A 25,450-nucleotide genomic window follows, 5' to 3' on the forward strand; every position below is an offset into this window, starting at 1 on the left:
AGATAGATAGATAGATACCGTAGATAGATAGATAGATAGATAGATAGATAGATAGATAGATAGATAGATAGATAGATAGATAGATAGATAGATACTGTAGACAGACAGATAGATAGATAGATAGATAGATAGATAGATAGATAGATAGATAGATAGATAGATAGATAGATAGATAGATAGATAGATAGATAGATAGATACCGTAGATAGATAGATAGATAGATAGATAGATAGATAGATAGATAGATAGATAGATAGATAGATAGATAGATAGATAGATAGATAGATAGATAGATAGATAGATAGATAGATGGATAACTACTGTAGACAGATGGATGGATGGATGGATGGATGGATGGATGGATGGATGGATGGATGGATACATACATACAAAGAGATGGACGGATAGACAGATAGAATGATGGATAGACAGACAGATGTCAAGACAGTCAGATAAATATGATCAAACGTTGGTCACAACCAGAATGTTGTCTGTGAGTGTATGCAGTACGTGGAGTGAGAGTCCCTTACTTCCATTTCCAAATACTCATGCCCTTACACTCTCTCTCTCTCTCTCTCTCTCTCTCTCTCTCTCTCTCTCTCTCTCTCTCTCTCTCTCTCTCTCTCTCTCTCTCTCTCTCCTCTCTCTCTCTCTCAGTCTGTTTTAAGAAGCAATGCAGTACGAGTGAGCTCTGAGCTGCAGCAGGATCCACAGCCTCAGTGTCAGACGCTCTGCAGCATGCATCAGGAAACACTTCATCCACACTTTCTGCTCCACGGGATGTGAGTTCAGGTAGGACCATATCCTTTCTCTCCTTCTGTCATGTCTCTCTGCTGCTCCCATTCCCTCGTATCCGCCTTGGGAAGCCAGAACGAAGAGTCTGATCACAGTGTCTCTTGTCTTGTTCCAAGAGATCCAAATAATTGTTGCATGTTTCATTGAATGTGAGGTAGTTTGAGCACTTTTACCTGTTTAAAGATGGATAATGATGTTGAGGATTGACGACTTCATCTTGTTTTAATAACTGAGTTGTCTTTCATGGCCAAGGGAATGCAGAAAGTTTTTGTAATCTTTAAGATGAGGATTAAAAAAGCACACTGTGATGCTTTTGCCTGTGAATCGTTCAGTCTTTCATGCAATCGCCATAAAAAAATTGTTCAGTCAGACCAGAGGCATTTGTAACCGTTTAAATTTCACAATTCATCATAATATCTTTCTGTCTGAGAAAATGAACTGTTCAGAACTCAATCAGAGCGCATGACTTACTGTATTAATCACTAAATTATGATAGGCTAATCTTTCTCAATTTAAATATTTGAATAGCACTGTAACAAAGGTAAGGTGAAGCTACATGAAGTGTGTCTCTTATCACAGCTATTGATTCATATCAGTCAGTCCTGCATGATCAAGCAGAATCCGAATCACTGTAATCATTTATGACTGATTCTCTCCGGCGACTGTCAACATCTTCAAGGTGTGCTGTATTAATGATCACATAGAATTACATGAGTGACTTAAGTATGCTTAAAATGCTGAGAAGACAAAAAACATCTACGTTATACTGCAGATCATTTTTAGAAGTTATCAATCAAATGAAAATTGCATTTCATGTACGTTCATACAGACACACAGACACACAGACACACACACACACACACACACACACACACACACACATACACACACACACACACACACACACACACACACACACACACACACACACACACACACACACACACACACACACACACACACACACACACACACACACACACACACACACACACACACACACACACACACACACACAGAGAAGATATATTTATAGGAAATAAATACATATTTTTGATTGACATATTAATACATTTTCTAAAAGCAACTATCATCTTCAAAATTGTAGATAACTAGATTAGACAGTTAATTAGATAAGCTATTAAAATCATCATGAAACTCATTGAGATACTATTATATTTTTTTATAATTTTTTAATTAGTTATATGTGTATATTTCCCATTTTCATTCTAATTTAAGTTAGTATTAGTAATTGTTTTGTGTTTTCTTGTCACTTTATTAGTTTTTATGTTTATATAGTTTTTTATGAAGTTTATTTAAGTTTTAGTTTTAGATTTAGTTATTTTTGTATGTCATGTTACGTAAACTAAATGAAAATGAGAAATGTTGCCTTAGCAACTAGCTGAAATAAAATAAGTTATTTTTTTATATTTTATTTTATTTAAATTGACATTTATTGTATTTCAAACAACAAAAATATGTTTTTATGGTTTTAGTTTTCATTTCAGTTAACTTTAATAACCTTGATAAGTTTAATAAACTTGTCATAAAATCAAAATGTACACATCATTTAAGAGAATTAAATGTTTGTACTTAAAGGGATATTTCACAAAGATATGAAAATTTTTGTCATCAATTACTCACTCTCATGTCGTTCCAAACCTGTAAGACTTTTGATCACCTTTGGAACACAGATGAAGATTTTTTTGATGAAATGCGAGAGCTTTCGTCTTCTCTTCTCTTGAGCTTCCTCAAGAACCAATGAGGTTCATTTTCGTGTTACGCAGCACGTTTGAGCTTCAGCAAGAACCAATGAGGTTAATTTTCGTGTTACGCAGCAAGTTTGAGCTTCAGCAAGAACCAATGAGGTTAATTGTCGTGTTACTCAGCACGTTTGAGCTTCAGCAAGAACCAATGAGGTTCATTTTCGTGTTACGCAGCACGTTTGACCTTCAGCACGAACCAATGAGGTTCATTTTCGTGTTACGCAGCACGTTTGACCTTCAGCACGAACCAATGAGGTTCATTTTCGTGTTACGCAGCACGTTTGAGCTTCAGCAAGAACCAATGAGGTTAATTTTCGTGTTACGCAGCAAGTTTGAGCTTCAGCAAGAACCAATGAGGTTCATTTTCGTGTTACGCAGCACGTTTGAGCTTCAGCAAGAACCAATGAGGTTCATTTTCGTGTTACGCAGCACGTTTGACCTTCAGCACGAACCAATGAGGTTCATTTTCGTGTTACGCAGCACGTTTGAGCTTCCTCAAGAACCAATGAGGTTCATTTTCGTGTTACGCAGCACGTTTGAGCTTCAGCAAGAACCAATGAGGTTCATTCATGTGTTACGCAGCACGTTTGAGCTTCAGACCTATGGTTCGTCTTGTTTTAAAGAAGACATTTTCCAGATTATTGTAGAAGTGTAGAAATTATTAAAAATGAAACAGAAAAAAACGTTCTATAAGTTTTAGTTTATGAACATGTGCAATGTAAAAATATAATTATTAAATATATATATTACAAAATATATTTTACCTTAAAACTGCAAGAAAAAGAAAGCCAAAAATCTGAACAAGTTGTGTTCCAAATTGTAGGTTTATATTAGCCTGGCTAACTTCAGACCGAGTCTATGTAAAACCAAATGTTCATTTTCACGTATTTGAGGCGTGGTTTTATAGGGTGCTACGAATGTCTATCAAATGCGCCTGTTCGTAGCTCATAGCCAATCGTTTCAATTATACCAGATGACATATGTACAGCGAAAGAAATTAGACCAGGAAGAAGACGATTGGTCAGAGATTTAACTAAACTACTTAGAACAATATCTAAGGCTGCATCGAAAGGTAACTTCGCGTTTGCATCACAAATCGAGAATCCATAATATTTTTCTTTATATTTAAAACATTTTCAGACCTTTTTTTTCTCATAAAATGGAATTGGTGTTATCTTTTGAACTCTTGGCATGAAAACAAACTGAGGTTTCTACCAATCTTTCATGATTTTTCATGTTTATTGCTATTTCAAAATAAAGGCCTAAATACTCCTAATGAATATGAAATATTCTTGTTGCAAATTGATAAATTACTGTTCCTCTCTAATTTATTTTAGAAAACACCAAATATGAAAACTAGAGATTTTAATCTTTCAGATGATATATAGTTTGTCAATATTACTTTAGGTTTGTACTAAGATATCATTGTTTTAAATATATAATGGCAAACGTCCCACCTGTGGGACGGTGACACTCAAGGGTTAAACATCCACCCAAAAACATGAATACAAATGAATCACTAAAACAACTTATTAAATTGCTGACTTTTGACTTTCATACTAAAACCAACCATATTTGACATACTCTTTCTATCTAGAGGCAGCTTATTCCATTCCTGGGCCCCTGAGTATTCAAAAGACCTTCGACCGTACATTGTTTAAAAACGACATAATGTAATATCCATTTTTACTCTGCCTGGTATTATAACAGTATTTCTCACTTACCCTAGAGATATACATATTAAAATACGATGGAGCTCTTTTATTAATTATCTTATATACCATCTTTAATTTAAAGAGCACAACTCTGCTTTCTATGGGTAACCACTTAATAAATCTAAAATGGGAAGCATCAACATGTGTAAAGCTATTAAAACCTAAAACCAACCATATCAATTTATTTTGAGATCTCTGTCACTTAACCAGCCAAAAACGAGACAAATCGGACATCAAAGAAATGCATCCGTACTCCAGATGACATAGGACTAAAAATGATGCAAGTATTTTTAAATTTTGCTTATCCAAAAAACCAACACATCTGGCAAGAAATTTTGTCCCATAATTAACCTTCCCTAGAATTTTCATAGCCATACTCGTACCACTTAAATCATTGTCCAAAACACATCCAAGATAATTAACAGTACTTCTATTTGATATTACATAATCCCCTACCTTGATAGACAAGTTAGGAGCTTTGTTCAAATTTACTTCTCGACCCAAATAATATGGATTCAGTTTTTCCTAGATGCAATAAAAGTTTGTTATCAGAGAGCCAGTCTCTTACCCTGCAAAGCTCCTCACCTAATATCACTTGTATTTTGGAAACATCCTTATCTGAAACGAGTAGAACAGAGTCATCAGCATAAAAAAAACAAATTACAGTCACAAACAGCTTGCTTGTCATTTATGTATAAGAGAAATAGAAGGGGGGCTAGGACACTTCCCTGAGGAACTCCATTATTAATGAATGTCTCCTCAGAGAGTATCCCATCAATTTCTACCCTTTAAATTCTCACAGTTAAATAAGAGTTCAACCAGGCTATGACCATACTTGAAAAACCCATGACACTTAATATATCTAGCGATATTGTATGGTTCACTCTCGAAAGCTTTTTGAAGATCCATGAGTACCATTCCACACATTTTACCTCCATCAATCTGCTTTCTAATAAAGTCTGTTAAATAAAGTAAAGAAGTATCAGTCGAATAAGATCTTCTAAAACCTGATTGAAATTCATAAATTAAACCATTCTAACATACATATTGTTACATCAGTTTGTGCACTAACTTTTCTAAAATTGTTGATGCCACACTAAGAATGGAAACCGGATGGTAATTTCCAGGATCATATCTATTGCCTTTCTTGTACAATTGAATGATTTTGGCTATTTTCATGTCAGATGGAACTATACCCTTTTCTAAAGAAAGATTCACAATAAATGTAATAACTGGAGCTATAGTATCTCCAGCATCTCTTAAAAGTCTCGCTGGAATATCATCTAGCCCAGTGGACTTGGACACCTGAAGTTCTTCTAACATCTTAGTAATTTCATCTAGCCTACTGTAACTGTAAAGTAAAAACAAAAAAGTGACGTATACTATCCCCTTTTTTAAGTAAAAACTTTTAACAAAATCTATTCTATATACTTCCTTAGACAAAGAGAGCTTATCCAATAAGCTCTTTTCAATTGATGGAAAAAAAAGATTAAATTTATTAGCAACTTAACTTTTATCGAATTCAACCTTACCATCTATATCTAATCCTAATAGATCCAAAATAGATCAAGTTATGGAAATCAAGATGTTCTTGACTTTGAATTGAATGTGAATGGCAACATAATGAAAGATAACAGAAATAATCTTAGGTCACAGTCTTTATGAGACTTAATGGCCAAAGAAAAAGCACACTGAGGTAAAATTCCACTAATAGCTGCTAATATGAAACATTTACTCTGTTATTGCATGAAATAACCACAACAAAGCACCATTTTCTTACAGTCCCAGAGAGCCTATATTGACAACAATGTTCCTCATAGAGAATGTGTGTTGGTGCCAGAGTCAGACTATTAAAAATGAAAGATTATACTGGCAAACACACTTCATCGATTTGTGCCTGGAATCGTGACGAATATGATTTATTAAACCATAGCTTAATAATTTTTGCCTTCACTATTTCCCCTCTAGATCAAAGTGTGGCCCCCTTCTTTTGAACTCACACTTTGATGGTTTTTGCTAATAATCTCATTGGAAATTTTAAATCAGCAATGTTCTCCTTCCCTTAAAAATAAAACTGTTGGTCTTTTAAACCTGTGGAAGTAAAGACCCTTATAGTCAGCAGACTTTAGCAATGACGATAAAATGGAAATTGCGCTTTAAACTTTCCAGTTTGGACCTGAGGTTTATTGGGGTGAATGGAGGTCATACAGGAAATTAATTTGCAGAATATTTTCTGGGCACCAAGATATCCTGTCAGAGAGATCTGAAGAAAAAGGTAGGAGAGAGAGATAGATAATGTATAGGAGAATGAATGGAAGAATAAGAGCAGGACCCTAAAAATAATTATATCAAAATGTCTTTTGAAATACATTTATTTTATGCAAAATATACTACAAATACATTTAAATATTATGTAGCCTACTTAATATAAATACCCTGCAATCGTATTATTAAATTGTATACTTAAAGTCTGCTAAATTGGAACAACTAATTTTCTTTTGTTATACTTTACTTTAAGTATCTTGAATTTTAAAGACTGATATTAGACAGTGATCATACTATCTGATATCAAAACACACAGTAATTATCAGTAAGCCTCAAGCATTATGTCAGTAAATATGTTAATGGTACTTAGTATGAAATAATGTATTTTACAGTTTTTTTCAATCGCTAACAAGCGCTTACCCATACTTCAGATACTTTTTCTAAACTCTTAACACAGACTCACACCTACAAAACACAATTGGCCAAATGGATAGTTTTCTTCTCAAAAACACATTTTGTTAAATATATACTAACTCTTCTTTTCAAAATAGAACACATCTTTCTCTGCACACACTAACTTTACCAAAACATTGGAAATCTGACTCAGAATGAAATTATTCTGTCAAAGAATAATACTTGTTTTCACTTCACAAGGTACATGCAGTCAATCAAAGTACACCAGGTTTCAAAATACTGGCTATTGTTGACATTACAAAAACTTCATAGACTTTTGTGTTTCAGTTTTACAGGTATTTGCATGCAAAACATGCAATCCACCGTTTTTACACTAAATGTCTTGGTTGGGAACTGTATGTCCACATGTACTGTAATGTTCACATTCAAAAGCATTCCAGTAAAAAGCAAATCATTTTTTTTCCTTTACTGTTTACAGCCTCTCTTAGTGAAAGACCGTGGTTGATTACATGGTCAATGATAGTGGCAATTTCATCACTGACTACTGTTCTTGCAGCCCTTGGAATGCCACCACCACTCATTCTTACACCTCTACCTTGCCCTCTCCCTGGCCCTGCACCTCTCACTGCATCTCTCACTGCACCTGCACCTCTCACTGCATATCTCACTGCACCTCTCACTGCACCTGCACTTCTCACTGCACCTGCACCTCTCACTGCATCTCTCACTGCACCTCTCACTGCACCTGCACTTCTCACTGCACCTGCACCTCTCACTGCATCTCTCACTGCACCTCTCACTGCATCTCTCACTGCACCTCTCACTGCATCTCTCACTGCACCTGCACCTCTCACTGCATCTCTCACTTCACCTGCACCTCTCACTGCATCTCTCACTGTACCTCTCACTGCACTTCTCACTGCACCTGCACCTCTCACTGCACTTCTCACTGCACCTCTCACTGCATCTCTCACTGCACCTGCACCTCTCACTGCATCTCTCACTGCACCTCTCACTGCACTTCTCACTGCACCTGCACCTCTCACTGCACCTCTCACTGCACCTGCACCTCTCACTGCACCTCTCACTGCACCTCTCACTGCACCTGCACTTCTCACTGCACCTGCACCTCTCACTGCATCTCTCACTGCACCTCTCACTGCATCTCTCACTGCACCTCTCACTGCATCTCTCACTGCACCTGCACCTCTCACTGCACCTGCACCTCTCACTGCATCTCTCACTTCACCTGCACCTCTCACTGCATCTCTCACTGTACCTCTCACTGCACTTCTCACTGCACCTGCACCTCTCACTGCACTTCTCACTGCACCTCTCACTGCATCTCTCACTGCACCTGCACCTCTCACTGCATCTCTCACTGCACCTCTCACTGCACTTCTCACTGCACCTGCACCTCTCACTGCACCTCTCACTGCACCTGCACTTCTCACTGCACCTGCACCTCTCACTGCATCTCTCACTGCACCTCTCACTGCACCTCTCACTGCACCTGCACCTGCACTTCTCACTGCACCTGCACCTCTCACTGCATCTCTCACTGCACTTCTCACTGCACCTGCACCTCTCACTGCACCTGCACCTCTCACTGCACCTGCACTTCTCACTGCACCTGCACCTCTCACTGCATCTCTCACTGGGCCTGCTCTTCTCCCTGGGCCCCTTGCTCTTACTCTTTCTCGTCCAGACATTACAGTGTTTGTCTTTTTCTGTTTCTGTCTCCAAAAACATAACTCCTCAAAGTCCTCCGTTTACTGTATAAGTGTCAATGTAATAGAAAAAAATAACCCCTGCTACTGAGTCTAAGCCAGACTGGAATCAGCTATGGTTGGCCCAATTTACCCAACATAAATCAGCTACGGTGTGTCAATTATTCAATTGTTTGTTTATAATCAGCTGAGATATATTGTTTTTGAACTGATATAATTGCAGAAGCAGATGTTTTTATACTGTATCTAAGGTTTGGAATATTGTTTTTGCTATTGTGGGATGGTGTGTGTTAACATTTGTAAATACAAAAACAATCCATAATTTTGTTGGGAGGTATAGCTTGCTGTTGAGAAAATGTAAGCATTGTGGAAATGTGTTCACTGACTGCATATTGTGTGAAAACGACATGAAATGTGTGAATGGTATGGCCACAAAAGACCGATGCTGTGCTAATTGTGTTTAGAGTTTTGAAAATGTGACAACTGGTTGGAGAAACGCTTGTTAGCGACTGAAAAAAACTGTAAATACATTTTGGTATAGTTTTTTTTTTCACTAGGATGGAGAGAAAGCATTTGTTTAAATGATCTTAAAGTCTATTGCATCTGGAAAGAAATGTTAGCATTGTCATTCATCTCAATGGCAGATACAAATTAAATGAAAAGTCCATTTCATGCTTTTAAGAGCCTCTAAAACTAAATTTGTCACTAGAAAACACCAGTAATATATTAAAATATAAGTTTCTATGTTGCTTGCATTATCCCTTTTTTGTATAGCTTTTCTTTAGCTTGCATTGCACTTATATTGTATTTTTGCATTTACACATGCACACTCTTGAATCTATAAAATGTGTGCTTTCATCAAGTTGAATAGCATAACCAATTTTTCCTTTGTTTTGACATTCCTGCAATGATTGGAAACAGGCAGGTCATTTAGTTGACAATAGGACCAATGCAATTGATAAAGAATAAGGCATCACGTTTTTTTTTTTTAATCCTATTATTAGAGCAAAAAAGGTATTTTCTGTTTGGTGGTTGCAGTAAAACCCACTGCAGCTTTAATAATGAATGAAACCGTTGGACTGGCAATGGGAGGATCTGTATCAGACTCCATCTGCTATTTAGAAATGATTAAACACATCAATATTGGCATGTGATTTATCTGGAATAAGCACTAGGTGGAAACAGATGTGACATTGATCAATGCTCTCCTGGAAACACACCAATCAGTGTGTGTGTGTGTGTGTGTGTGTGTGTGTGTGTGTGTGTGTGTGGTTGTGTGTGTGTGTGTGTGTGTGTGTGTGTGTGTGTGTGTGTGTGTGTGTGTGTGTGTGTGTGTGTGTGTGTGTGTGTGTGTGTGTGTGTGTGTGTGTGTGTGTGTGTGTGTGTGTGTGTGTGTGTGTGTGTGTGTGTGTGTGTGTGTGTGGGTTTAGGGGTAGGGTTAGTTTAGGGAGATAGAATATACAGTTTTTACAGTATAAAAATCATTATGTCTGGAGAGTCCCTATAACACAACATGCTAAATCGAGATATTTAAAAAAAAAAAAAGACTAAAACTTAAACTAAAATTAAAATGAAGTAGGCCTATGTGTGCTTTACTTGAAATGTCAACTAGCCTCCTACTGTGCCACAACTAAACAATAACCTCTTAAAACCTGCGCAGACACAAACAAAAATAGATTATGCAAAATAAGGTGAAAAACGGGAGATTGTGTCTGTGTTTGTGTACTTGCATAAACATATTTCTGGCATAAAAGCCAATAATTTTTAAAGGGTAAAGACTCCATCTCTTTTTTGAGGGTTAGGAAAATTCATGTTGTACCGGTCAATATTAAAAATCTCCGCTGGCTCAGGGGAGAGAAAAAATGTACAAAAATACAAAAAACTATACAAAAACTATATCATGGTTTCCACAAAAATATTAAGCAGCACACCTGTTTTCAACATTGATAATAAAAAGAAATGTTTCTTGAGCAGCAAATCATCATATTAGAATGATTTCTGAAAGATCCTGATGTGACACTGTAAACTGCAGTAATGATGCTGAAAATGCAGCTTTGCATCACAAGAATAAATTACATTTTAAAAAATATTCAAATTGAAAACTTTATTTTGTATATGAAAAAGTTATTATTGTAATAATAATTCACAATGTTACTGTTTTATTGTATTTTTGATGTAATAAATTCAGCCTTGGTGAGCATAAGAGACTTTATTTTAAAAATCTTACCGTAAGGTTTTTTGTTTTTTTTCTTGAACGAATAAACATGATCTCAATTAAGAACATTTCAATTTGAACAAACAAGATTATACTGAATGCAACTTTTAAAACAGGTAATAAACAGGTAGCAACATTTAGCTAAATATTTCCATAGACCTTGACTTGAATCAGTGACTTACAAGTTAACAAATCAGTATAAATCCCATCGTCCATCTGGGAATTCACTCAGAAATTATGTTATATTAAACATCTACACCTGACACTAATATGAAGCCATTTGTTTGATTTGTAGGCTTTTCTGTGTCAGAAGAATAGTACCGTAGGCTCGCTTATCCTGATGAGCAGCAGGAAAGTGAGAAAAAGTGAACTCATGTGGGCTTATTGCCATTGGAATTGTGGAGGAATTGATTTAAGGCCTTTTGGCTGGATTCCCTACTCCCTCTGCTAAAACACATCACATCAACTCAGTTGCCTCCATTTATTTGATCCAGAGAAGCATGTGAAATCAAATGATCGGAAGCTGTGAAGTGTTAGAAGACCAGTGTTCGGTTGTGTCATACACATCGGACTGTGCAATGCATCATGAACATGTTCACATGCATGAATCAGGAACATTGTTCTAACCCTTATATTATGTTCTGGGTCAATTTGAGCCGCAGCACGTTTTTGAGTTGTTGGAAAATTGTGTTCTTATAGGTGTCATGCCTGCAAATTTCCGATACTCTGAGGTTTTGTGGAATGTGCATACAAAATTCCAATTACGATCGTGATGTTATTTCTGTATGTTGTGATGTTGATCCGCAAATTTTAAAGACACCCAAAATTTGTTGGGAATCAAACCCTTGATCTTGGCATTGCTAGCGCCAAGCTCTACTGTTTAAGCTTTAGGAAAGCACACATTAATAATATTAAATGTTTTACTTTTTTTTAACATTATTCATTTTGTGAAAAACAAATGTTTAAAAACTGTTGTTAAATGCAGCTTTAAAAAGCATATGTGACCCTGGATCACAAAACCAGTCTTAAGTAGCACGGGTATATTTGTGGGAATAGCCAACAATACATTGTATGGGTCAAAATTATCAATTTTTCTTTTATGCCAAAAATCATTAGGATATTAAGTAAAGATCATGTTCCATGAAGATATTTTGTAAATTTCCTACCGTAAATGTATAAAACATTTATGTTTGTGAGTGAATGCAGCACAATCGCGAACATAAATGAACAACTTTAAATGCGATTTTCTCAATGTTACGATTTTTTTGCACCCTCAGATTCCAGATTTTCAAATAGTTGTATCTCGGCCAAATATTGTCCTATCCTAACAAACCATATACATCAATGGAAAGCTTATTTATTACACTTTCATGTGATGTATATCTCAATTTCAAAAAATTACCCATAAGACTGGTTTTGTCATCCAGGGTCACATATGATCTCATGTTTAGGTTCACTGTTTTACACAACTTTTTTTTTTGATGATCATAGTGTGATTTTTGTTGAATTGTATTGAATTCAGTTAGGACTCGTAACTACTATTGGACCCAGAATTTTAACATAAAAGTGCTCGTAAAATTCTCCTATTGTGCTCTACATTAAAAATAAATGAGTTTGGAACCAAATGATGATGCAGTACTTTTAAAAGACAAATATCCTGTGGAAAGAGGAGAGAATGTGAGAGAAGATTGAACATAATAAAGAGGAAAAGGGGAGGGTGAAGGGAAAAGTGTGCGGTATAGCAAGAGAAGTGTTCCCTGGAGTTAAATGCAAACACACCAACAAACAGAACTGTAATCACTGCTTGAAGTGGGAAAAATAAAACCGGTACTCACAAAATGGTCTTTTACAAAATGGTCCAAGCATGCAAATCGGTTGATGACATAACTACAATAAAGTAGCCCACAGTTAACAATCACTTGTTTACAAAGTGCAATGGGATGTCAAACTATCTTCAAATAAAATGTTCTTAGACTAAACATGTTAATTTCCTGTCATCTCATTGGAATATCTGAAAGCAGGGTTTTCCTAATATCTATCATTATTAGCAGAAGACATTTCACACATGGGGAAAGCCAATTGTTTGTCTTTGATTCAAGAAGGTCCATATTTCAAAGCTCTTTCTAACTTATGCTCAGCCTTAAAAGTAACATAGTTCTTGTAATTGTTTAACTATATAATTTGTTACAATAAGGATTTAATTACAAGTAAGACTATTGATGGCTCCTCATGCTAAGGCCAAACTTTTTTCTTTCGTTTTTATCTATAGAATTTGTAATGAAAAATAGCAACAAATGCATTTAGAGACTGGCTACAACATGCCACAGTTGTAATATAAAATCCTTAATGAAAAATATATTCCCTTAACAGAATATCTAATATAAATTCTACAACTAGTCAAAATTTACCACAGTAAATACAGTAGAAAAAGCTTTCTAATTTATGTTGGTGCATGTTTTCATCAGCCTTTTTTGTGGCTGTTTTAGATCATGTTTGACTTTCTCCGTAGCGTTTTACTATATTCTCAAAATAATTCAAATGGGTTGCACAGTTATCATCAGCGTCGCATAGGAACGGCTTGTGCAAATTTTATCACACTTTTGGAACGCGCTGGTGAACGCGCCTACGGTGATTCTCGCGCCACTCATGCAAAATAAAACAATGGCCTTCAGTAAGACTCATCAGTTCAGTTCGTACAGCTTCTACAAGCTCCGAACGCGCGATGAATATAATTAATTAATTAATAGCTTGGTTCTACGTTTCGGTGTGTGCACTCAGAGTACCGGCAACATGTGAGAAGTGCCAGTACGCAAGAAAAAGTTAAGTTACGCAACTGATTAAAACATAGAAGTGGCGACCAGTACCGGCACACTTCAAGCACTGACTGTAATAGAGGAACTGCTTGTCAGTTTGAAAGGTATCTAATCTCCATCAACATAGCGTCCAGAGATTATGAACAATCCACCCTAAAGAAAGTGTGAGTGCGTATTCATGTTGCAGGATTGGCCCGAACAGATGCTCTCTCTATGGTCTTCATCTCTGACAGATGGCCGTGATTACAGCTGGGAATTGGAAAGCAGTTGCATTAATTAAAAAGTAATGGAACCGAATGATTATCATGACTTTCAGTTTGATTAACAGTTTTGAACGTCTGTATCTGCTGCCAAAGCGCATGGAACACTGTATTTGTGTTCGGGTGATTTTGACCCGGAGAGGATTTTCTTTATCCCAAAAATGCTAGTTAAAATGATCACATTGCACTAAAACTTACTGACTTTACTCACACCCAGGGTATAAATACTTTCTGTAATATTTTGTGAGTTTTTCCCACCTTGTTACACTTGTGTTCCTTACCGGCCTACAGAAATTGCTTATTATTCTCTCTTTACTTCGGGCCAATATTATCACCAAATGGATTCAATCTGTTTGTCAACTTTTGTATTTCTTTTTGAATCTGATTGATCCTGCTTTATCAGAGCTTATGCACCTAAATGTTTGAGCACAAAAAAAGCATTATTTGTGGGTAATTTGAGCCCGATCTCATGAAAGCGCGTATCTATACAACGAATTTTATTTCTCGTGCCATTTATACGCCAAAAATAGTTTGTGCGTGCATATGCTACGCAGTTTACGCGTGTAATACACACGCACTCCCCACCCTAATCCTACCCAAGGGGTTTTCAGTGCGTAGCATATGGACGCTAAAATCATTCTGTAGTCTGATTCGTGAACAAAAGACTCTTATGAACTAATTATTTTTCTTGAATCAGCAAGACTCATGAATCACAGATATCTGTTTATATTTATCTTATTCATATTGTGGTTGTATTAAATTTGTAATATGCTTTTAATCTTTTATTCATGCAGTGTTGCAGCTCAAACAATATATGTATGTTTTTTTAGGATTTAAAGATATTACTGGAAAACAGGTAAAAAGACAATACATTAAAATGAATAATGGAATTAATTAATAAAAATTATTAATATTTATATTCATTATTATTATTTTTTACAGTCGTTTTGTGCAGGACACTTATTTATACATTTTGGATAAAACTTTTCTTTAAAAAAAAATGGATAATGGAATTGTTATAGGGAATAGTTTTTTAAATGTAAAAAAATGTTAAAGTTTAATCCGAGTCAGAATAATTGTTAAATTCCCTCTGATTCCCATCCCTTGCCATGATAAATTATATTATTAGCTGCTAGCTTCCATTTTTTCATGCAACACAACCCAAAACACAAAGGCTCATAAGAGTGTCTAAAGAAGTCCAAGAACGTATTTACCCTCTAGTCTCTCGGAAATTGAGTTGTTCTTCATGTCAGGCCTGCAGTGGCACTGTAGTTTCTCTCTCTCTCTCTCTCTCTCTCTCTCTCTCTCTCTCTCTCTCTCTCTCTCTCTCTCTCTCTCTCTCTCTCTCTCTCTCTCTCTCTCACTCACTCACTCACACACACACACACACACACACACACACACACACACACACACACACACACACACACACACACACACACACACACACACACACACACACACACACACACACACACACACTATCTCCTATCACAGCTTCGACAGCTTAACACCCTCACCCTCAGTCGTTAATCATAGCATGCAATTATCAAAATACTGCAAATGTCATACACTATCACAGCTTAAATGATAACAGTCTGGAAAATAATTTATCTCCAGCGACAGCTTTTAGACCCTTTAACCACCAAAACATGTTGGTAAAAGACTCAACTAAGGCCAGAAACATTCTGGATGCAAGTACCTGGATGCTTGGCCAACACATTGAAAGTGTGTATTGAACATACTCACATGCTCTCTTGCATTGCTGTGGTGATAATGTCTGTGACAATGTTTTTTTTTTTTATTCAGGCAGCTGTAATATGTTGACGGTTTAACTTTAACCTACTTGTTTAGTAAGATTCTCTTCAGACTGTTGCTCTGCTATGACAGTAGTTGGCCTGAAAGAAAAAACTAACTGAAGATGAACACAGTTTATGTTAGTACCAAGGTTGCATTATGAATAGCGGTATGACATATTTCATAGTAGAGCTTTCATTCGCATACTTGCCTTAAAGGGATAGTTCACCAGATCAAACGTGCTTCGTAACACACAAAGAATGAACCTCATTAGTTCTTGCTGAAGCACAAACGTGCAGCATACCAGGAGAATTAACCTCATTGGTTCTCGAGGAAGCCCAAACGTGCTGCGTAACACGAGAATGAACCTCATTGGTTCTTGATGAAGCTCAAACTTGCTACGTAACACAAGAATGAACCTCATTGGTTCTTGAGGAAGCTCAAACGAGATGCGTAACACGAGAATGAACCTCATTGGTTCTTGATGAAGCTCAAACTTGCTGCGTAACACGAGAATTAACCTCATTGGTTCTTGAGGAAGCTCAAACGTGCTGCGTAACATGAGAATGAACCTCATTGATTCTTTAGGAAGCTCAAACTTGCTGCGTAACACGAGAATTAACCTCATTGGTTCTTGAGGAAGCTCAAACGTGCTGCGTAACACAACAATGAACCTCATTGGTTCTGGAGGATGCTCAAACGTGCAGCGTAACTTGCTTCGACGTCAAGCGAACTTGCTTGAGCTTCAGTTTACCACAACTGATATGTGAGTTGATACATTTGTAAATGTAAAAGCCTAAATTTGATCTGTTAATCTGTTTAATCGGACCAATTCATATGGATTAGTTTTACGATCTCTTTATGAACTTTTTGAAGTGTCAAAGTGGTATTTTCCGACAGGAAAATATGTCATCCTCTGAGACAGCAGAGAGTAGCCAGTTCAGCAATGAGGTTTCTTTACAAGGATAATTTAAGAAATTATGTTTACTTAATTATTATTATTCAGTAAAACTATATGTAATTGAGAATATTATTGTTACTCGTTCATCATTGTGTCAGGGTTTTATTCGCTGAACTAAGCTTGCTTCCTTGCACGAAGAGCAACATAGTAACGAAACACGTGTGTCCATTTTGGGCTACGGTAGACACAATATGTAGACCTCCATAGAAGGGGGTGCCCGCGGTTATGGAGATATAAATGTCTCATTCAAAGGCAATAAAAACATAACGGTTCATTATGCAAGGTCTTCATACACAGCTGAAAACATAGTTATGGATCTTATATTGCATTTCTTTCAATAGATCCTCAGAAATATTACACATTGCATCTTTAAGGAATTTTCCTTATTGATCTTATTTTACTTGCATTTTGAATTTAGTATTGCATTGTTTTGTTTTTTAGGGTTAAATGAAATGTCTGTAAACTTAACGGATAAGGTCCTTGCAGAAAATGAGTGGGGTCAAAATTAGCCAAAACCAATGGGTCAAGGTTTGCCGCCGCTGGTTTATTTTGTAACAACCTGATACAGGAATTAAGCCTTTTTGTCTTACATTTTGCAATGAACTCAGACAAGCTCAGTTATTTTCCGCGAATTGGAATGTGTGCAAAGGATTGTAGGTGATTGAAGGATGTGAAGTATTCACTTGATCCATCCTTCAAAATTAACTGAATGAAGGACGCAAAGCAAAGGCTGCCTTCCAAGGATCCTTTGAATTGAGACGGCCTTTGGCGGTGCTTGATGACATGGCAGCCGAGATATGCAGCCCTCCATTTGTGAAGCACACTTTAATAAAAAGCTGAAGTGATGATATATTTTTGTAGGTCAACCCAGAAAATAGCTTCAACCTGATTCTCTTAAACAAAACCAATAGGATTTTTCCAATGACTTTTGGATTACTTTTATGAATTTTGTATGAATGCATACAATCGCCAGAAGTAAAAAGCTAAAGTTAGGCTATAAATGATCTTCACCAAGGTTGCATGACTTTAAAGTCACCAGCATTAAGCTTTTACAACACAATACAATACATTTACAATACAATACATTTTTTTATTTCTATAGCATTAAAACTGCCATTGACCAAAGCGCTAACCAGCAAAGATAATACAACAAAAGTAATTACATAGAGTCACACAAACAAAATTAAATCCTGTTACTCAGTCAGTTCTAAAAGCCATACTAAAAAGATACGACTTCGAACTAGACTTAAAAGCATCTACAGATGGGGAAGATTTAATGTGCATTGGAAGAGAGTTCCATAAGCGTGGAGCTGCCACAGAGAAAGCCCTATCAGCCTTTGAATTTATTCTAGTTTTAGGAACATGAAGAATTATCTGACTAGAAGATCTCATATTTCTTGTGTTTTGATAAGGTATCAAAAGGTCAACAATAAATTTTGGGGCAATACCATGCAATGATTTAAAAACCATCAACAAAACTGAACTCAATTCTGAATTTTACAAGCAGCCAGTGGAAAGAAACCAAAACTGGGGTAATTCTCTCTTTCCCTTCTTTGTACGAGTAAAAAGTCTGGCTTCAGAATTTTGCACTAATTGTAGACGGGATAATTGACCCTGTCAGAAGCCTATACATAAAGAATTACAGTAATCAGTGCATGATGATACGAATGCAAGAGTAACAGACTCCAGGTCCTTAAAGGAGAGAATTGGTTTCAGCTTAGAAATAATTCTGAGTTCATAAAAACCAGCTTTAACAACAATAGTGACCTGTTTATCCAAAAAAATCTTGACATGATCTGAAACACTTATCGACATAAGTCCAGCCTACTTATTATTTCCATAGAGGCAGAAAAGGGTCCAAAGACAACTCACTCAGTCTTATTGGTATTAAGATGAAGAAAATTGCTTGCCAACCAGGCTTCAATCTCACATAAGCTCTGTACAACTGCATCGAAAGATTGAGAGCCTTTCGGATCTATTGGAATATATAACTGAATGCCGTCTGCATATAAATGATACAGAATATTTAGGAAAAATTGAGCCTATAAAGGGCACATGTACAAAGAAAATAAAATAGGCTCAACTATGGAACCCTGTTGTACACCACAATGTTAACCAGGAGGGTCCCTTAATTCCAATATCTTCCAAACAGCGCAATAAAGTACCATAATCAATGGTATCAAAGGCGGCCGTGAGATCTAGTAGAATAAGGGCAATTACTTCCCAGAATCAACTGCAAATAAAATATCATTACAAATCTTAAAGAAGGCTGATTCTGTACTATGAAGGGACCTAAAACCTGACTGGAACATATATATAGCAGCATTTGCATCTAAGTATGGAACAAGTTTGAAACAACCTTTTCTAAAATGTTCGATAAAAAAGGTAATTTGGATATAGGTCGGTAGTTTCTTAAGACTGTACGATCTAAATTAGGTTTCTTATAAAGTGGCTGCATACTTCATGTTTAAAACAGGAACATTTTCATTGATCAAGCTACTATTAAAAAGAGATAGAAGTACCTAAAATATCGAACAAATTTAACAACAGCCGAGGAAGGAAATAACAAACTGCAAAAATTCACTAACCAATGGTTTAGAAGGACAACACACATGTTTATTAAAATCACCAAGAATAAGAAAATGATCACAGTGAACAGGAACTGTGACAGACACAAACTCTGAAAATGCATTAATAAATTCCTTATTGTACCTTGGAGGCCTATAAATAAGTGCACATAGTAACGAAGAGGCAGAGTCAACCCTAAATAATTGCATTTCAAAGCTGGTATAAGTCCCAGATGGCAGCTGACAACATTGACAAAATGACAAAATGATTTTTGTACACTGTTGCAACTCCTTCACCTCGCCCAGAAGTTCTAGGAGGGTTAATAAACAAAATAATTAAAGGGAGAAAGATCCGATAAAGGACAAATCATCAAACCACGTTTTAATTACAAAAAGGAAAACCAAAATTTTTGATGAACAATAATCATTTAAAATGACAGATTTATTCACGAATACACTGTACAATACAATACAATACACTGTAAGAAAGGACATTTTGTCCCCATAATGTAGGGTTTACCAGGCCACACACACACACACACACACACACACACACACACACACACACACACACACACACACACACACACACACACACACACACACACACACACACACACACACACACACACACACACACACACACACACACACACACACACACACACACACACACACACAAAATATATTTTAAAGAATGTGGGTAACCAAACAGTTGATGGACCTCTTTGACTTCCATTGTAATTTTTTTTCTATACAATGGAAGTCAATGGGGCCCAAGAACTGTTTGGTTACCCACATTCTTAAAAATATCTTATTTTGTGCTCAGCAGAAGAAAGAAACTCATACAGGTTTGAAACAACTTGAGAGTGAGTAAACGATTGACAGAATTTATGGGTGAACTATTCCTTTAATTTCCCTGACAACCTCTGAAGTCCCATTTAGCCAATTTTACAATGTAAAAATATTTTGAGCATGTTTTAACCACAGGCTTATTTTAGGCATTTGTATGAAGTGCAAAAATGCTAATTTCTGGGTTTTAGGACTGGGTTTTAGACAGTAGTCTCTATGAATTGCTCTCAGGGTTTCTGTGTTGTCTCCTTTTGGCTTTTAATTAATCAGACTAAAGTTTGCCTTAGTCTGTTGGATATATTCTCAGAGTTGCTTGATGCACTATATTGAAGGTGTTTTTTTTTTAATCAGCTTGTCAATAATTGCTTTTGATTCTCAGTAGAAAACAGAAAAAGTAAACCTATTTATCAGTTTTTCATCTCCTTTCAAATGTGACCATTCCAGAAGTGGACTGAATAGATAAATGGAGAAGTCATTAGCTGGTTATCAGAAATAATCTCTGAGCAGACACTTTTAGCTTCATACTGTCTGTGTTTGCGCTTTATTCCCCAAACAAAGCAGTTTCTAAAGGATTTAGGGATTCTTTTTTCAAAGCCGCAGCCCGTGTCCACACCAGGGTTAATTCGGAGATGAAAGGTTTCCTGGTTGGAGGGGACAGCAGTAATTCTCTATTAAATTGCTAATGTCGTTGCCATGGTTACAGTTGCCTGCGTCCTTGAGTGAACACTAATTACTGTTCCCAAACAGCATGTCCGCTTAAAGAGCAGACCTCACCAAAGACGTGAAAGGGCTCGTGGACTTAAAGTTCTTCCAGACAAGGCCTCTCAGATTGGATATTTGTTTCATTATTACAGTAGATTTCTTTTCAATAGCGCTAAGGGTCATATAAATGAGACAGGATATCGACTGAAAGGATATCAGGTTGTTCAGTACTGCTTTACATTATTTACTAGCAAAAGTGATGCCAAAACATTGAGTAACAAAAATACAGAGTGAGACATGTCAAGATGAGGAAGAGCTTACAAACAAAAATTTACTGAGTAATGTTACAACTCACATTAATATAGGATTGATGTGTGAATTCATGTGTAAATATGAGCTTTGAACATGGCTCATCCAATTAGAATTTAGAATTGGAAGTATCCATTTAACAATTTAAAATTATAAATAATAGCACTTTATTTTGCAGTCCTGTTCCCCATGCACTGTACATATGTTCTTATTATAGTTATTATTACAATAACTGGGGAATAACTAGGCATTAACCCTGAACCCCTAAACCTAACCTTAACCCATGTAGTTGTAACACTGTAAGTACACGTAAGTGCATTTACTGTAAAATAAAGTGCAACCTTATAAATAAATCAATATTATTTATTAAATCTTCTAATTTGTGCCCATCAAGGTCCAAGTAAAAAAAAAACAACAACTATCAAATGAGACTAAAACTACACACTACTACATTTTTTTAAAGTATAAACAACTTAATCAACATAATAATTTGATATAAAATTACTTACCAGCCTATTTGGTAATATATGGTTAAGCCTTTAACGCATCCTTCGGGTCTTTAGTTCAATTCTCATTCTAATTCACATTTATTTGTATAGCGCTTTTCACAATACACATCGTTTCAAAGCAGCTTTACAGAAAATGCATGAATTCACAATTACAATTTAGAGTGATCTGTTATCAGAGGTAACTGTCTAAGTTATGTATTTCAGAAATGTGCATATACAAATCACACAGTTAGCTTAAAATGTATTAATTTAAACAATGTAATAATTTAAGGCAGAAACGATGAGCTCATTATGAATACATGTTTGTTAACAAATGATTATGATTTAAATAATTGTAGCATGGGTGCACCAGGACGTAATTCACTATCCTCCTCCACATTCATTTTTTTAATTATATTATATTCATTATAAAAAATTGTTGTTGTTTTTTAAAGAATGCCTGTTTCCTCATTTATTTTTGTAAAAATTGTGTAGGGCTGCTAACGAACTGAGGTCTGTAACAGTGTAAGTATTTTTTTTTATTTTTTTGACTGAATAAGTGCAATTCACCTTTATTCTACAAGGTGGCAAAGTCTTATATACAATGATGAAGTGATGTTCCACTCATAGTTACCGCAGGCAGAAAACAAAACAATAGGAGAGGAGAGTTTTATAGTGTCGCGACAGAGATACATCCGTGTTAGATATAGATCCAGGTTGCTAAAGACCCGAATATGTAATAATGATTGGTGAAACATTCATGCATTTACTTTCTGAATTTGATCCATTCTTGGTGTTTATTGAGATTGTTTTAGTTAAAATGGGGGCAATTCATTTGTTTGAAATGGCGCTTTATCATCATAATGACATATCCATTTTTGACTTTGTTGTATATATTATAGGCTGTGATGGTCTTTTGATTAGTTCTTTCATCTTGAACATCTGATTGTTTTTAAATGACCATTGTTGGACTGATATTATATGTACTTGCTAAGTACTATTGATAGTTATTTTGTAATGTAATGTTGTAAATATTGCCTGTACCTGCCCGGGGACTGCAGATGAAAATTAGCTTCGGCTAACTCTGGTACAAAACATCTTTTCGTAAGATTAATGTATTTTAACGCATTCTCATCCTTTGGCGTCATATGTGACGCCATATGACAAAACGGCGAAATACTACGCACATGGCACCCTTTATCGTCAATATAACACGCACTGTGATGGGTACGTTTAGGTGTGGGGTAGGGTCTGCGTCTCATATTCACGCTAAAGGATGCCAGTCAACTTTATGACGCCTTGGGTTCGCGTGTTATATTCATGCTAAAGGGTGCCATGTGCGTAGTATTTCGCCGTTTTGTCATATGGCGTCACATATGCCGCCAAAGGATGAGAACGGGCTCTGTATTTTGTACGTTGTCCCTGATAAATAAATAAAGTAAAAAAAAAAATTTTTAAATCCTCATGCCTCCTCGTGATGATTCGGCGAAGCATCACATATTGAATTTGGGATTCACTGTGATAAATGAGATATGTTCTGAACTGCATTGCAGAACATTAATGGTTTAAACCTCATTTAATTCGAGTACTATATGAACATCTGCAAAACTTTGATGGAGAGAGAGAGAGAGAGAGAGAGAGAGAGAGAGAGAGAGAGAGAGAGAGAGAGAGAGAGAGAGAGAGAGAGAGACTGCAAAGTTTTTGGGCTTAGAGTGACGTTTAAATCCTTTCAGTGTTCCCCCATTTAATTTACATAATGTCACTTAAAATGACCTCAGACAATGTCTGTACATGTTCAGTATTGTTGTCTACAAAAGAACATACTTACCCAGCAGAACTGCAGGACTAATGGAGTGCAACGGTGACCTTTTCAGTACTCCTGGTTTCAGAAGTATTTCCCTGTTCTTTTATTCTCACAGAGATGAAAAAATCTTCAATAAAGCGTTCTGATCCATGAAACCAACACAACCAGCTCTGAGATGAATCACGACATTAAAAAAAAAAAAAAATCTGTAATTTTAGGGTCAGTGTTGCCTCATCATAAAATAACTTTTAATTTTTGAGTTTGATTTATCTCCGTAAAGAACTTTCCTAACTTATATCTGAATTAAATTTAGTATGGAACCCCTAAGAAGCCTTGCATTATTATTATCTTGAGATCATGAGGAAACAAGAATCCCTAAAAAGCTACACCCATCTGAATGCATTTGTTGTATATTTAATGTTTTAAATATGTTTCTGTAAATATATTTAACTACCTCCTTTTGGTGAGCAAAGCGTCCTTAAACAAATGAAGTTTATGCAACATATACTAGAGTCAGTAACCATTACCAGATCCACTTCACAGCCAGTCATAATCAAAGGATGGTAAAAAGACAATCAATGCTTCTAAGAAATGCATTAGCAACAGTACTTATTTCCTTTTTGTGTGCAGACAGTGAAATTGACTTATACAACCCGCAACTAATAGAAAAGGAATCGATTATACTCCTGTCTTCATATCTAGACATAAATGAGAGGAAATAAAATCATTATAAAATTGTACTTGGCATCTTCGCTCAATGATGAATCTGAATTAATGTTTAGTGAGTAATCATCAGTTACATCAGCCATCTGTACTGAACTAAACGTGACTCTAACAAAGGGGACTAATGCGTGTTTTGTGTGCACTCTTATCATGCAAAACATTTTCATCACTATGCATGCACTTCTTTTGAATTACTAATATGGCACTATTATGGCTGAACATCACATTCATAATACCCGTTTAATGATCTCATCTATGATTCATGTTAAACTGCTGAAAAATGCAGCACACTGCATGATTACAAACTATAAATCGCATTATGGTACAACAGCAGATGACAAATAAACATTTACAGTTATTTGTTTAATAGAGAATAGAACATGATGAAAGGAAGAAAAAAACAAGTAGAAAGTAACATGAAAAGTGATGCAAAGCAAAGAGAATAGTCTTTAGATGTGTGCATAATGCAGTCAAATTTAAAACAGTCAAACTGCTGAAATTATTTGATAAAATACTTATTAAAATAGAGAACAGTTCTGTTAAATTGTAATAATATTTCATACTATTACTGTTTACTGTCTGTTTGATCAAATCATACATACACATTTCCAAGCAATAGCCTATTGACATCATATCCGGGAGATAAGTCAGTAAATTCGAGTAAAATCACAGGCTTCGCTTATCCCGTGCGAATGTGCCACACGAAATTCAGATGTGAAGGGGTCATTTCTAAATCACACGAGGTTCCCAGATAATACTAATCCAGTGAGAATAGGGCTATAGAAAAGGAATTGTTGAGATTTGGGAAAATAGCCAGTGGAATTAAACGGTTCCACTAGGATTTAAAAACGAGTCACTGAAACATGTCACGTCTTTTAGACGTCAAGTGTTTATGTTTTTAGATTCAACGGCTCTTGGCATTTCCCTTTAAGTCCTGTATGAAGGCAAGTCCTACATGCTTTATGCAAGTACTGGGAGTTTAAAATGTTTTGAATGCGGTGAAATAGGACACAAAAAAATGCGTGCCCTCGTAAAAGGAACACTGAAAATAACGAGTTGGACAATTAAATAGCAGGACCGAGTGGGTCAAATGAAATGGCTGGGCCAAGTGGGTCAAAACAGAATGATGGTGAGATTCGTGAGAAGGACAGTGTAGGAAGGAATTTAGATTAAACTTTTTTGCGTGTATATGATAGCCTACGCAGTTTCCACGTGCATATATACGCACTTTATGGCGTGTAAAACGCACAAACTCCCCACCCCCTAATCCTAAC

At 36.0% G+C, this 25,450-nt stretch overlaps 1 protein-coding gene across 1 annotated transcript in view; it reads left to right on the plus strand.

Moving 5' to 3' along the window:
- Positions 1 to 661: 661 nt before the first annotated feature.
- Positions 662 to 25,450, plus strand: part of ctxnd1 (cortexin domain containing 1) — a 32,376-nt gene continuing 7,587 nt past the window's right edge. Inside the window, exon 1 of the mRNA XM_077228081.1 lies at positions 662 to 792. The gene's annotated coding sequence lies outside the window, so the exon portion shown is untranslated. The remainder of the gene's footprint in view (positions 793 to 25,450) is intronic.

The sequence above is a fragment of the Siphateles boraxobius genome, unplaced genomic scaffold (assembly GCF_051911475.1).
Source record: "Siphateles boraxobius isolate OS27281-9 unplaced genomic scaffold, OSU_SipBor_1 130, whole genome shotgun sequence".
NCBI classification, from domain to species: Eukaryota; Metazoa; Chordata; class Actinopteri; order Cypriniformes; family Leuciscidae; genus Siphateles; species Siphateles boraxobius.